This window comes from Urocitellus parryii, chromosome 8 (genome assembly GCF_045843805.1).
Source record: "Urocitellus parryii isolate mUroPar1 chromosome 8, mUroPar1.hap1, whole genome shotgun sequence".
Lineage (NCBI taxonomy): Eukaryota > Metazoa > Chordata > Mammalia > Rodentia > Sciuridae > Urocitellus > Urocitellus parryii.
This window is the reverse complement of record NC_135538.1, coordinates 122,643,626-122,655,919: the sequence shown is the minus strand read 5'-3', so window position 1 is coordinate 122,655,919 and position 12,294 is coordinate 122,643,626. Positions and strand designations below refer to the sequence as shown.

General features: G+C 39.6%; 1 pseudogene; it reads left to right on the top strand.

The window, feature by feature from the left end:
• Window positions 1–7,624: 7,624 nt before the first annotated feature.
• Window positions 7,625–10,454, top strand: LOC144256536 (saoe class I histocompatibility antigen, A alpha chain-like; annotated as a pseudogene).
• The last annotated feature ends 1,840 nt before the right edge of the window (window positions 10,455–12,294 follow it).

Below are 12,294 nucleotides of genomic sequence, written 5' to 3'. Positions count from 1 at the left end.
CGTTACAATTGTATCTAATAGTGAGATTCATTATATATAATTATATAATTATACATGCACATAACTTGATCAATCTCATTTCCCATTATCTCTTCTTTCCCTCTCCTTCTCTGTCCCCCTGATCCTCTTGCTCTACTCTATTGGTCTCTCTTCTGCTGTTAGTATTGTTTCTAAGTTATTGCATTATACTTGTATTACAAAGGCAGGATTCATTGTTGTATACCTGGACATGGACATAACCTAAATTTGGTAGTTTCATTTCCTAGTACTTCCCCATGTCCTTTCCTTCTCCCTTCCTCTCAATCCCTCTTTTCTACTCTGTTGGTTTTCCCTTCTATTGATTTCATTTTTTTTCTCTCCAACTTTTTACCTTTAAGAGAATATTTTCACTTCTTAATCGCTTGAGTTTCACTTAGAATGATATTCTTCGGTTCCAACCATTTTCTGGAAATGACAATGCTTCATTCTTTGTTATGACTGAGTAAAACTCCATTGTTTATATATAGCACATTTTACATCTATTCAACTAATACACACCTAGGCTGGTTCTATAACTTATGCATTTTGAATTATGCTGCTATAAAAATTGGTATACATGTCCCAAAAGGGTATGCTGATTTTAGTTCTTTTGGATACACATCAAGGAGTTGGGTAGCTGAGTCATATGGTGATACCATTCATTGACTTTAAAGAATCTCGCAAAGTGGTTGTATTAATTTACAGTCCCACCAACAATGTTTTAAGTGTATCTTTCCCCCTGCATCCTCACTAGCATTTGTTGTTAGTTGTATTCTTGATGATTGCCATTCTAACAGGAATAAAATGAAATCCCAGTGTAGTTTTTGATTTTCATTTCCCTGATTACTAAGAATGTTGGATTTTTTTATATATTTGTTACCATTTGTATTTCTTCTCTTGAGAAATGTCTGTTTTTATTTATTTTGACCATTTATTATCTGGGCTATTTTTTTCTGCTGATAAGTTTTTGAGTTGTTTATATGTTCTCAATATTAATCTATAAGAGTATCTGGCAAAGATTTTCTCTCATTCTGTAGGCTTTCTCTTCACATTTTTGTTTCCTTTAATATGCAGAAGGTTTTTGATTTGATGCCATTTATGGATCCTTGGTCTTATTTCTTGAGCTATAGGCATATTATTAAGGAAGTTGATTCCTGAATCAATATGTTAGAGTGTTGGCTCTGTTTTCTTCTAGCAGTTGCAGGGCTTCTTGTCTAATTCCCAAGTCTTTGATTCACTTTTGGTTGATTTTTGTGCAGGGTGAGAGAGAAGGATTTATTTTCATTATTCCATATATGAATATCCTTTTCCCCCCAATACCATTTGTTTAAAAAGCTATGTTTTCTCCAATTTGTATTTTTGACATGTTTGTCAAGTATCAAATAACTTTATTTTGGTAATTTTTTTCTCTGTACCATCTATTCTATTCCATTGGTCATCATATCTGTTTTGATTCTAATACCATGCTGTCTTGTTACAATAGTTCTGTAATATAATTTAAGATTCAGTATTATGCTGCCTTCAACATTGCTCTTATTGCTATTGTTTTTACTATTTTGTTGTTTTTACTATTCTGAGTCTTTTATTCTTCCATGTGAAATTTAGGACCATTTCCTCTAGTTCTTTGAAGAACAGCATTGGTATTCTAATGGAGATTGCATTGAATCCATAGATCACTTTGGGTAATATGACCATTTTGACAATATTAAGTCTGCCTCTTCAAGAATGTGGAAGGTCTTTCCAACTTCTAGTGTCATCTTCAATTTCCTTCTTTAATGTTTTATAATTTTCTCCTTTTCTGCATGCTAATAATTTAAAATTTTAATTTTCTGTATAACAGTATAAAGTAGCAAATAGAAACTATCACCATAACAAGCTGTATGAGACCATAGAGGAAGGCAAAAACACATTTAATATCTTTAATGGTGCTGTTTTTCTAATTTTTGAACAAGAAGTCCACATCTTCATTGTGCATAATATGTAACCAGCCCTATTTTTTCATCACTCTTCCTTCTGAGGCAGGTCTCAAGCCTTTCTTTATCCTAAACCTCTTTTTTCTACAGTATTTGGAGGATTCCTATTGATTGTCACTGCTTTGAAGGGTACCACTACTCTCCTGATTCCTCTATCGCTTCTCTTATGGAATCTAGAACTGAACCCAAACTGAATTAATGGGCTCCACAGGTACTAGAGGAAGGCCATCTGCAACTATGGAGGATGACTTAATTCTCAGTTTCCTTCTAACCTTGACTTGTGTTGGAGAAGAAGTCAAATGCTGGAATGATGCTGTTGAATTTCCCTTGAATTGTTGCATATTTATAAATGCTCAAAATGTAATGACTTAATTAATTTAAAATGGGAAAAACATTTAAATTAGGGAAAAATTGATATAGCATGTCATGGTTATAAAACATACAAGCAAAAAATTAAGTAACCAGGCTGAACTATAAATGGCTAGCTGTGGAACTGCAAAGGTTAGAAGTGCTACTATTTTAAACATTTTCCATTAGAAGTGAATCAGTATAGCTGTTGTACTGGCATATTTAAAGCAACTAAATATGCTATTAACATGAAGCTCAGATTATGCTATTAAAGACATTGTTTTCTTTAGGGGAGGCCATGTTGAGGATGGAACCCTGGGTTTCTTGCATGCTATGCCAGCACACTACCACTGAGCCACATCCATAGCCCTCCAAAGACTTTAGAGCACTAATATTTCAAGACATCTCTCACCTTCTTGTTTAGATGTTCTCTCAGGTTTGTTTGTTTGTCTTTTCAGGCTATTTTGAGTGAAATTGTTATCCTGATTTATTTCTCTGCAGATTCATTGTTAATATATTGGAATATATTGATTTTTGTATGTCAATCTTTTATCTTGACACTTAGCTAAAGTTATCAGCTCTGGAAATGTGGTGTTTTGCATCTTGTAAGTATAGAATCAAATCATCAGCAAATAGACATTATTTGACTTCTTTTCTTATTTGACTTCTTTTCTTCTTTTCTTTTCTTATTTAAATTATGTCTCTTGCCTAATAGCTCTGGCTAGAGTTTTAAGTACTACCTTGAATAGGGAAGAACATCCCTATTGAACATGAATGAACATCCTTGTCTAAAATACTTTTAGTTTTTCACCACTTACTATGACGTTGGCTTTGGGTTTGACATATATACAAGTAACTTACCTCAACAAGTCCCTTTAAGTTCCTTAATCCTTAGTTTCTTCAGTGTTTTTAACATGAATGGGCACTGGATTCTGTTGAAGGTTTTTTTTTTTTTCTGAATCTACTAAGATAATCATGTGATCTTTGTCTTTAGTTCTACTTATGTGATGTATTGTATTTATTAATTTTCATATGTTGAACAAAACTTGCCATTCTTGATGGAGTGCACTTGATTATGGTGTACATTTTTCTCAATGTGTTTTTTAATACAGATTGCTAATATTGTATTAAGGATTTTTGCATCTATGTTCATCAAGCATATTGATGTATAGTTTTGTTTTCTTGATGTGTCTTTGTTTTGGCATCAGAGTGATACTGACTTCATAGAATAAGAACACATTTCTTCAAAAGTATTCCTATTGGGTGGATGTATCACCATAATATATATTTAATACAGAAAATTATAAAATTCCGACAGGATAAATGACAAGTTAAAAATAATTCGTACATTTAGACCAGAAAATTTTTATTCTATTTCTTTCCAGTCTCTTATCATGCTCCTCCTACAGCCTGAATGCTGCACTTTCTCTTTACCTCTCTCTCTTTCCTTCATATAATGAATACAAGCTTCAGTGGTCCCAGCATTGCCCTCTTCCAGTGCCATTTCCCAGGTCAGTGGTTCTCTGGTCCTCTGAGGGGACAATTTCTCTTCTTCTCCTCCCTTCTCACACCCCAGTACTGTTTCCCCACTTCTTATCCCAGAGGATGAATTTTCTCTTTTCACTTGGAAAAAAAGTAGAACTCAAGTAAGAACTGCCTCATAATCCCTCACCACAGCTGAAACTGTCTCCTCCATCTTCACACCAGTGATAATGGATGGTCTGTTGCTGTCTAAGGCCACCCCTGCATTTGGGAACAAGATTGGCCCCTCCCTACCCTGCATCATCACCTTCTAACTCTATGGGCAAATTAATTCTTGCATTCAATTATAATGCAATATTTCCCATTAGAAGAAACACAGATAAACTCAGTAAATAAAACAAAATCCCTTCCTAAAAAATCTACCACCTGATCATATGTCTGCCTCTGATTACTGCCTCATTTATTTTAATTTTTAATTATTATCTATTTTTTAAAAATACATGACAACAGTGGAATGCATTACAATTTTTATTACACGTATAGAGCACAGTTTTTCATATCTCTGTATATAAAGTATGTTCACACCAATTTATGCCATTATATATGTACATTTTTTTGCAATTCAATTCTTAATACACATATATACCACAATTTTTCTTATCTCTGTTTGTAAATAAGGTATGTTGACACCCAATTCAAGTCCTCATACATGTATTTTGTATAATGATGACCATCAGATTCCACCATCTTCCTCTAAATACTGCCTCATTTAGTTTTAATTTTTGTATTAGAGATTGAACTCAAGGGCCACTGAAGCACATCCACAGCCCTTTTTTTCTTCATTTTGAGAAAGCATCTCTCTAACTTGTTTAGGGACTCAATAAGTTGCTGAGTCTGGCTTTGAACTTGGAATCCTCCTGCCTCAGCCTCCCAAGCCACTGGGATTATAGGTATACCCCACAATGCTGAGCATTGCCCATTCCTATGATATACCTCACAGAGTGATATCTGAGTCTATTCTCTCACGTTGTCTTTTTAAACACTGAATTTTAATTTTTCTAGTGTAACCATGGATGTATTTGAAATTTAAAATATTTCTACAAGGCTTGGTAAAAATACAAATTATCCCAATCTTCCAAAGCCCTATTTTCTGATTCCCAGAGGCAACCTGCTTTACTTTCTTTATCTGATGCTTTCATTGTGGAATTCCTATTATTCAGTTTTGGGAAATCCTTTATTGATAGCTAATGCTCTTAGAGTTCTTCTGTTTTCCTTACCATTACTTTTTCTATTGTATAACTTCTTTTCTGATACAACTTTTAGTCATCCAAATCATCTATAGATTTATCATGTATATGATCAGTATTTAACTTCTAAAAACTTCTTTTTTTCTGTATATAATTGTGCGTAAGTCCACTATTTGTTCAACAAATCATATATTTTACATGTTATAGCAATTATTGAGAATAGTTGTAGTGGATCAAGCAAAGAAGTTGGGACCAGCAGTTCTCAAAATGTGACTGTGGAGTCCTTGGAGGTATTCAGATCTTTGCACGTGATTCATATGATTAAAAACTATTTTTATAATGTCACTAAAACATTACTTACACTGAAGTAAAACTTGTCAAGATGGAAACCAAGGTACAAAACTGCAATAGCATTTATTGTATTTCTGAGCATGTTTTAACTGTACAAGGGAAAATGCCAGTTCACTTGAATATGTTCTGTTTGAAGAAATAAAAATGATTAACTTTATTAAATCTCCATTCGAGTTCACATTACAAAAATATTTATTCAATAGAATGAGAAGTACAAATAAAACACTTCTGTTACATTGCAAAGTAGGGTGTCTGTGTCAACAAAAACTATTTGGTGAGTTGTACTAGTCCCATTTTTATGGGATACCATTTCTGCTACATAGAATGAATGACAGAGAAACCATTCCTTGGACTTCAATATGTGACCAACATTCTAAAAAATGACCTGAGCCTGTCTCTTCTAGATTGTCCACTAACAATAATATTTTCAATGATAAAATGTATAGTCTTAGAAGGAAATCAGAATCTGTGAAAATCTGAATCTACCATTATGAACTTGACAGCGACCCCAATGCTTATAACACTTTCTGGTGAAATCTGTGGTATTATCAACATGTGACCTCTTGATTAGTTGCACTGTAATGTATGTACACTAGAAGGTGTATATAATTTATAGAATAATGCATGACTTAAAAAAATATCATGCATTAGTACAAGAGCAATTCATTACGCAAGACACACCCACAGCATTTCATGCAGCAAAATATGAACTATTCAAAGATTATGTTTCAGGGTCCATATGGCAAAGAACTTTTAAGAACCTGACATGTATATCAATATAGTGTGGTATCAAAGATGAAGAGCCAGAGTTGCCTAAAACGTTATTTAAAAAGATTCCTCTCACATATTAGTTCGAGGCTGCATTTTTTGTTTCAAACAAAATCATTAAATGCAGAAGATATGAACATGTAGCAGTTTTCTAAAAAAAGACAAATCAAAAAGACATTTAAAACTGTAAAAACACAATAGCTAGACTGTGGAACCAACCCAGATGCCCTTCAATAGATGAATGGATAAAAAAATGTGGCATTTATACACAGTGGAGTATTACGCAGCACTAAAAAATGACAAAATCATGGAATTTGCAGGGAAATGGATGGCACTAGAGCAGATTATGCTAAGTGAAGCTAGCCAATCCCTAAAAAACAAATGCCAAATGTCTTCTTTGATATAATGAGAGCAACTAAGAACAGAGCAGGGAGGAAGAGCAGGAGGAAAAGATTAACATTAAACAGAGACATGAGGTGGGAGGGAAAGGGAGAGAGAAGGGAAATTGCATGGAAATGGAAGGAGATCCTCATTGTTATACAAAATTACATATAAGAGGTTGTGAGGGGAATGGGAAAAAAAACAAGGAGAGAAATGAATTACAGTAGATGGGGGTAGAGAGAGAAGATGGGAGGGGAGGGGAGGGGGGATAGTAGAGGATAGGAAAGGTAGCAGAATACAACAGTTACTAATATGGCATTATGTAAAAATGTGGATGTGTAACCGATGTGATTCTGCAATCTGTATTTGGGGTAAAAATGGGAGTTCATAACCCACTTGAATCTAATGTATGAAATATGATATGTCAAGAGCTTTGTAATGTTTTGAACAAACAAAAAAAATTAAAAAATTAAAAAATAGAAAAAACTGTAAAAAATAAAAAAGATCCACTCTTCTGATTAAATCTTGTTTTGGAAAACAGTTATTTTTCTTTCAAACTATTCTTTTGACATACAATTGTTTATAAATACTCTGAATGAATAAAATATCATCTTTAAAATGGAATTAATTTCTAATTGTTAAACATACTCCACATAAACATACTCCACATAAACCTTTGAGGCATACAAAGATCCTGAAACCAAACCATTCTAGAACTCCCTGAAGCAGGAATCAGGGAACCTTGTGACAAAGAGCACTCTGTGAAGGAGAAGTGGTCAGGTTGAAGACCCAGGTCCCTGGGCGTGGCTCTTAGTGTTTAGAGCTGTGTCTAGGGTGTGGATGCAGAGCTCTGGGGATTCCCCTTCTTGGCGTTTCTCTTCTCCCTCTCCCAACCTGGGCCAGGTGATTCTGCCCAGACACTCCTGAAGTGGCCCCAGGTCTCGCTCCTATTGCGCGTTAAGCTCCCAGAGAAGCCAATCAGCATTACAGTGGTTTGGGTTTTGAAGTCCCCACCCACCATCCAGGACTTAGAACTTCCACAGAAGGTGCAGGCTGGAGGTGATGGCGCCCCAAACCCTGCTCCTGCTGCTACTGGGGGCCGTGTCCCTGATGGAGACCTGGGCAGGTGAGTGCGGGGTCAGGAAGGAACCTGACTGTGCTAGGAAGGACCGTCCCCTTGCTCCTCCCACCCAGAGAAGCCGGTCTCCTGCTCCTGTCCCAGACTGTCCCCTGTGTGGTGTGGCTAGTCCTGGCTCTTCACTCATCCTCTAAATCCTTCTCTCTTTTGTCCCACCACCTTTGCTTCTCCGGAGCCAATTCCTCTCCTCCTGGATCCTGGAGCAGGGCGCTGGGAGAAGGGTGGACCTGGTCTCAGTATCCCTGCCTACAGGCTCCCACTCCTTGAGGTATTTCGACACCTCTGTGTCCCGGCCGGGCCGCGGGGAGCCCCGCCTGGTCTCCGTGGGCTACGTGGACGACACACAGTTCCAGCACTTTGACAGCGACTCTGAGTCCCAGAGGATGAAGCCATGGTCGCCCTGGGTGGAGCAGGAGGAGCAGAAGCATTGGGACACATGGAATTCCAAGGACTCCGCAAAGAATTTCCAAGTGTGCTTGACCAACCTGCTGAGACACCACAACCAGAGCGAGGGCGGTTAGTGGCCCTGGGCCCTTGTCTGAGGTCTAAATCTCTTCCTGTCCTGAAAGCACTGTCCCGAGTCCACAGGGATTCCCGATTCTGAGGGAGTCATGGAGTCCCCTGACCCAGAAACCATCCACTGGGACTGTGGTCGGGTTTTGTTTACATTTGGGGGCGGGGAGGGGAACAGGCAGGTTGGTCGGGGTGAGGATGACCCTGACCGTGGGGGTGGGGACAGGCTCTCACACCATCCAGAGAACCTAAGAAGTGGGGCAAGATGGGCGCCTGATTCGCGGGTTCTACCGGTTGGCATATGATGGGGAGGATTACCTCGCCCTGAATGAGGACCTGAGCTCCTGGACTGTGGCAGACTCAGTGGCTCAGATCACAGAGCGATACTGGAAGGCGCCTGGTGTCACGAAGCTCCACAAGGTCCACCTGGAAAACACCTGTGTGGAGAAGCTCCTCAGATATCTGGAGAGCAGGAAAGAGACCCTGCAGCGCTTAGGTATGAGGGGCTGTGGGATACCTGGCTGAGCTCCTGTAGATCTCTCCACCTGCTTCCCAAAAGAAGTCAAGGAGAATGATGGCACGCACTCTAGAACACTGCCCTTTTCCTTGTCCAGAGGGAAGTGGGTCTGCCTGGATTCCAAGGTATCCTGCTAGAGCAGAGCTAAAGGCTGCTTTCTCTCAGGACAAGTAAAGGATCCAGTCTCTCTCCTGGTTGAAGAGAAAGACAATAAATAACTGACCACAGTTCTCTGGCAGCAGTCTTGGCATCAAGGATAGATTGGAGGTCCATTCCAGCCTAGTGTCTTTGGAGGTCTGACTCCAGCTTTTCTATATCACTCAGTCTCCACCCACCCTGAGACTTAAGTTCCTCTGAGACACCTGTAACCTCTTCCATTGGGTTGTCTTAACCTGATTCTAGAACTTTGCAAGGAATAGAACATCATGCCAGAAGAATGAGTCCAAGCTTATGTCTAGGTTTTGTGCTTGCTCCCTCCCAGACCCTAATTGTGCTGACCATTCTCTGGATGGTGGCCCATTGGAGGTAATGTCCAAATGTCTGAATTTCCTTGTTCTTTCCCTCAGACCCCCCAAAGACACATGTGACTCACCACCCTAGCCCTGAAGGAGATGTCATTCTGAAGTGCTGGGCCCTGGGCTTCTACCCTAAGGAGATCACCCTGAACTGGCAACGAGATGGGAAGGACAAGACCCAGGACATGGAACTTGTGGAGACGAGGCCTGCAGGGGATGGAAACTTCCAGAAATGGGCAGCTGTGGAGGTGCCTGCTGGAGAGGAGCAGAGATACACATGCCATGTGCATCATGAAGGGCTGCCTGAGCCCCTCACTCTGAGATGGGGTAAGGAGGGGGTGAGGGCCCAGAGCCCCTTGTCAGGAAAGCAGGAGACTTTCCGGAGACCCTCAGCAGGATAGGGACTGAGAGCTGGAGATCAGGGCCTTTCATATAACTTCACTTCCTCTCCCAGAGCCACCTGTTCAGTCCACCATCTCCATCATGGGAACTGTTGCTGGTCTGGTTGTCCTTGGAACTATTGTCATTGGAGCTGTGGTAGCTTTTGTTTTTTGGAAGAAGAAAAACACAGGTAGGGAAAATGCAAGGTCTGAATTTTTCTCCCACTGGTGATTTCAAGCACTTGGGAGAAGTAGGCCCTACCTTTTTAAAGAGAAGTAATATCTTCACACATATGTTTCCTCAGCCTAGGAACCTGTTTATTCTTTGTAAAGCAGGTAGAAAATATAGGACAAATTTATTCTCCTGAAACTTGTGACGATGTGACGTGATTCCCAGCATTTGGAGGCCACCAGGGAAATTTCCCTGCTGAGGACAGACACCCAGGAGAGCTGTTGGCTCCATCTTTACCCATCTCCTTTCTTCTTGTCTCCTGATCCTTCCCTACATCTGCAGTCACAGTTCTGGAAACTTTCCTGAGGTCCAGAAAATAAGAGTACCTCTAAGACCTGCCTCCAATCTGCTCTCTCACAGGATGTTTTCTTCCCACAGATGGAAAAGAAGGGACCTATGCTCCAGCTGCCCGTAAGTTTTATGAACAATGATCCCTGGGACCTTCTGGGTAGTGTAGAAGGGAGTGATGGGAGAGCTGATCCATCCCATAATTCCTCCATTAGCCACATCTCCTTGGGCTCTGACCAGGATGATTTTTTGTTCCTGGGTAATGACAGTGCTCAGGGCTCTGATGTGTCTCTTGCTGCTTAAAAAGGAGAGACCTGGGAATACTTGAAAAGGGAATGGAACTGAAGCAAGGGGAAACTCTTGGGTTACAGGCCTCTCTGTATTTGGACATGTTGAGCATGTAATGGGTCATTCAGAGTGTCTCCACTTAGAAAGACTGAGATAAATTTGCTCCTAATATTTTATTTTCTAGTGTGAGCAGGCTTCTGTGTGGCCAAGTGACATAGGATTTGTTTGGTTCTCTTCCTGCTCCCTACTGTAACTTCAAGAAGTCCCGACTACTTTTTGTGCAACTGGCATCAAATTGTATCTATGTGTCTGTGTTCTTATCAGCTTAAAGTAAGGAAATGGAAAGAAGAACCTCTCCTGGAGTATCAAGACCCATCCCCACACCTTTCTGTTCTCTTCTTCAATCAACTTTCCTGTGTACCAGATGTGGGGCTGGAACATCTCCATTCTTCACTTGGCTTTGTTGCCCTGGGCTATAGCTTCTTATTTCCCTACTGAAAAACAGAATCTGGATATTGATTTGTATTTCAAATTTGTGCCATGAAATGTGGTTGATGGGTCAGTTAAATGAAAAGAGGAGTCCTAAAATTTCTGAGAGAAAATAAAACCTGAAACCTTGAGAATCCACATGTTTGCTGTGCTGAGGATGTTGCAGGTGAGGACAAGAGAGGGTTGAAAGAGCTGAGGGTGGACAAGGTGGCACAGTCTGCACTCAGTACGTCCTGGGCATGGATGTGGTCACTCCTCAGCTGGATCATCTTCCCTGCTCCTTGGTCATTGTCCCTTCAGTTAAACTTCATCCCACCAGGACCTCTGATGACAGGGGCTCATGTGATGGGGTTAGAATATGCTCAAACACAAGTCTGACCTTCTCTCATCTTTGTTTGTTTGTTTGTTTGTTTCTCAGTTTCTGCAGAGAATGATCCCTGTTCTTGTTATTAAGTGTGAGTTCTAGTCTCCTTCTCTTCTGGCTGTCTCTCATCTTTGACAGAAGCAGAAGTCCTTTTTCCTGTCCTTGTCCCATAAAACTCAGAGCAGTTTCCGGTATTGTATTTTCCACCATTTCTCCAGTACTTTTAAAGGAACCAGATTATAATAATAGTAGAGAGGAAGAATATCATGATTTCTTATCTTAGATAAATTCCTCCTAGTGTCCCATCTTCTCTACTCAGCAGTTTCACTGCGCTGAGCTCTACTACTCCATTTCAGATTCCTGGATTGATAAAACAGAGTCTTTTTTTTTTTATTGGTCGTTCATAACATTACATAGTTCTTAATACATCATATTACACGGTTGATTCACGTGGATTATGAACTCCCGCTTTTACCCCGTATACAAATTACTGTATCACATCAGTTTCCCTTCCATTGATTGACATATTGCCTTTCTAGTGTCTGATGTATTCTGCTGTCTGTCCTATTCTCTACTATCCCCCCTCCCCTCCCCTTTTCTCTCTCTACCCCTTCTACTGTAAATCATTTCTTCCATTTGTATTATCTTGTCTTGCCCCTCCTTTCCTCTTATATGACATTTTGTATAACCCTGAGGATCGCCTTCCATTTCCATGCAATTTCCCTTCTCACTCCCTTTCCCTCCCACCTCTCATCCCTGTTTAATGTAAATCTTCTTCTCAAGCTCTTCGTCCCTACCCTGTCCTTGTTTACTCCCCTTATATCAAAGGAGTCATTTGGTATTTGTTTTTTAAAGATTGACTAGCTTCACTTAGCATAATCTGCTCTAATGCCATCCATTTCCCTCCAAATTCTATGATTTTGTCATTTTTTAATGCAGAGTAATACTCCATAGTATATAAATGCCACATTTTTTTTATCCATTCATCTATTGAAGGGCATC